This window comes from Populus euphratica, unplaced genomic scaffold (genome assembly GCF_000495115.2).
Source record: "Populus euphratica unplaced genomic scaffold, PopEup_1.0 scaffold91.1, whole genome shotgun sequence".
NCBI classification, from domain to species: domain Eukaryota; kingdom Viridiplantae; phylum Streptophyta; class Magnoliopsida; order Malpighiales; family Salicaceae; genus Populus; species Populus euphratica.
Window position 1 is genome coordinate 928,727 of NW_011499917.1, and position 3,521 is coordinate 932,247.

General features: G+C 35.9%; 1 non-coding gene and 1 pseudogene across 1 annotated transcript; one reads left to right on the forward strand and one right to left on the reverse strand.

Moving 5' to 3' along the window:
* The window catches only part of LOC105134768 (probable E3 ubiquitin-protein ligase ARI1), a 4,987-nt pseudogene extending 1,809 nt beyond the window's left edge, over positions 1–3,178 (forward strand).
* On the reverse strand, positions 532–605 carry TRNAN-GUU (transfer RNA asparagine (anticodon GUU)). The gene has a single exon. It is a non-coding gene; the product is annotated as a tRNA-Asn (tRNA).
* Positions 3,179–3,521: the final 343 nt, after the last annotated feature.

The following is a 3,521-nucleotide window of genomic DNA, read 5'->3' on the forward strand; positions in this document are numbered from 1 at the left end:
CCATGTTGCTAGGCTCGTGTAGGGATAGCAGTTCACGGGTTAAAAAAAAAGATTATTTGAAAATACATTAATAAATTTTAGTTTTTTTTAATTTTTAATATTAACATATCAAAATAAAAAAAATACTAAAATAATATTAATTTAATATTTTGTTAAATGAAAAATATTTTAAAAAATACCCAAATAATTGTTAACCGCTACGTAACCGGCCATTCTTTCTTAAACGGAATTTGTTTTGATAAGCTGTAAGGAAAAACAAAGCCGGAAAAATAAAAATAATAAAAATCCTTTCTGAGCGTTATTGGATTAGTGGCATTTATCTTCTAAGAGGAGTCGGTGTACTGATAATTTGATCCAAAAGAAAATAGAAGTAAAAATAATAATAATAATAATAATAATCTTAAAGGTTATCATGAATTCACCATCAATGTTTTACTGCAAATTACAAGAACATTGTTATTAAAAATAATTTTTTTCAACAATTATAAAATCAAGATTAAGTTAAAGGCTAATAAATAAAATTAATAAAAACGCTAGAGGAAGGGCTTGAACCTTCGACCTTGTGGTTAACAGCCACACGCTCTAACCAACTGAGCTACTCCAGCACTGTTGCAATTGTCTGCAGCAAATTAAAGAACATAATTTTATTGTCGCTTCTTAATCCTACCTTTCAGTAATATCTAACAAGAGGAGAGGAAGGGGAATTCCAAAACAAAAGGACAAGAAAGGAAGTTGCTGCAGTATTTGTTACTCTGGGAGGGTTGTCTTTATGCTTGAATTCTTAGAGTTAGAGCATAGCATACAAAAAAGTCTAAAAGGGTACGCCACCAATAATTGTTCAGTTTTTAGTGTGAAAAGACCGAATTTTTATGCCATTTTTATGGTGATTTTTGTGTATTTTGTTGTGAATTGGGTTTTACTGTGTTTAATCTTGGGTATTTGAATGAGGAATTTATTAATGTTGTATGTGTAGCTGTTGATCCTTTTCAGTTGTGAGGTGTTTTGTGCTTCAATTATTGAGCTTTTTCGTTTGTTAGTGTTTTTTTTTCGTCTCCAATTTGTGAGGAAGAACCTAAAGGAAGTAGACTTTGGTGATTAGTAGCTTAATTGAGCTCTAATGGTGATTGGTAACTTTATCGAGCTTGGTTGGATGGTTATATTGAAGATTATGTGTAGATAGTTGTTGGATTTTTAGTGTGGTAAAGTAATTTTTTGTTACCCTTTTTGGGTTTCTTGCATGTGATCACAAAAGAGTTCCTCTTGGCTTCACAGGTTAACTTCTGAAAGCAAAAACAGGATCACACTTTTTGAACTGTCTTCTTGTAATTTCGATTATTGATATTTTGATTTGGGATTTGTTGATTTAGAGGGAAGATTTGCTTAGTCATGGAGTTGCTATCACTAAAAGAACACCGTGCACAGACATTGTTGATCCGTTATCAATTGGATGTTGAAAAGCTACTTGCTGTGCTTGTGGAGAAGGGAAAATCGTCCTTGTTTACTGAAGCAGTTGTGACTGTTTTTGAACATCTCGACAATGATGTGCCACTGATTTCATCCTCTACGATAACTTGTGATTATGCATAGAGGATGTATCTGGTGATAAGGTCACAAGAATGGAATGTGTCCATTGTTTCTGCAATGATTGTAAGCATTGCACCCATTCTCAATGAGTGATTTTCTCTTTTCAGCTGCAAATCATATCATTTCTGATGTGCATAATTCTATAAATACATTGATTTCAGACGTTAGGTGTTGGTCAAAGTTAGTATGTTTGTATCCAATTTTGTTGTAGATGCTCATACCTAGATCCAAAAATTGTGCTTGCCTGTTGGTAAAACCATTTTGAACTTCTATTTGGAACTTTAGCAACTGATGACAGTATATGAATGTATTGGTAGTATATTGACATATTATTAGGGGCTATACCTAATGCTAATTTTCAATCATGATTAAACTCTTTAGAGCTTCTTTTCTCTTCAGCATCCTTTTCTTGTTAAATCTCTTTTACTGATTTTGCCTTTTGAAGGATGGAACAAAACACTTCATTATTTAAATAAATGGGGTTCAGAGCAGGTGCATCCGGTGCCTGGAACACAACTGTAGTGCCTTTTGCAATGAAGCTATTGTCAGGAATTTAGTTAGTATAAGACATCCTGATTTAGCAGAGAAATTTGCTTACTTTCTTCTTGAGTCATATATTGAGGACAATAAAATGGTTAAATGGTGCCCAAGCATCCCTCATTGTGGGAATGCTATATGAGCTGAGGACGATGAAGTTTGCGAGGTAGAATGTTCATGTGGTTTTTTTCTCAGTTGCTTATCAGAAGTACACTCGCCTTGTTCATGCTTAATGTGGGAGCGCTGGAGCAAGTCGTGCAGAGATGAATTTGAAACTGTTAACTGGATCACGGTTCATACAAAGTCTTGTCCAAAGTGCCCCAAACCTGTCGAGAAAAATGGTGGCTGCAACCTTATGAGCTGTATCTATGGCAGTCATTTTGGTCAGAATTCTTTCCTCTGTCTCTCTATCACCAATGTGTAAATTTGCATCTTGATGCTTATTTATCCAAAAGAAAAGGAATTAGATGCATATGATTTGTAACACAGGGATGTGGATTTTAAAAATTTGCTCTCAAGTTATTGAATGCTAACCTTGATAATACTCATATAAACCTGGCAGCATGGTCTGCATGACTTGGCTGTCTTTTATCTGCTTGGATTGTTGGGCTTGACTCAGGATGGCTTACTGCCAATCACTTCTGGATTCATTTTACTGATTTTCACATTCTTGCAACTTCTTGTTTATTCTTTATATATATGTCGTTCAATGAAGTTGGGTTACATAAATACTTTGCTCTTCTCCTTGTCTTTTGTCACAGTTGGGTGTGTGTGGGTAGAGACCACACCTAGTCAAGAATAGTGGGTCACAGTTGTGGTCGCTACAAAGAAGACCGAGATAAACAAACTGAAAGGGCCAAACAGGTTCTCTATTATCATAAGCGCTACAAAGCTCATACAAATGCCCTTTAGTTTGAAAGTAAACTGAGGGAGTCAATCCCATGCAATGTGTCAGCTGCCCAAGAGAGGGAATTGAGACTCAAAAGATTTTAGCTCGGTAACTACTGGACTCAAACCTTTTATGCAATGAACCATTTCGTGTGGCACGCAGAATGAGGTCTTGTATTGTTGTTGCTAAATGTGTCAGTTGCCCAAGAGAGGGAATTGAGACTCAAAGATTTTAGCTGGGTAACTACTGGACTCAAACCTTTTATGCAATGAACCTTTTCGTGTGGCACGCAGAATGAGGTCTTGTATTGTTGTTGCTCTACTTTGTCCGCGACATGGAGTAGGGAGCCATTGCAGTTCCTGTAACCCATGCCCTCTTTTTTATGCTGTAGATCTCGGGTTATCGCGTGTGCCAGTATAGATACACAGTATTGGCAAGCTAATTGAGGCTTGGGTAGCTTTCAAGAGATGCATTATACAACTAGTCTATAATATTAGCCCGTAGTCTGTAG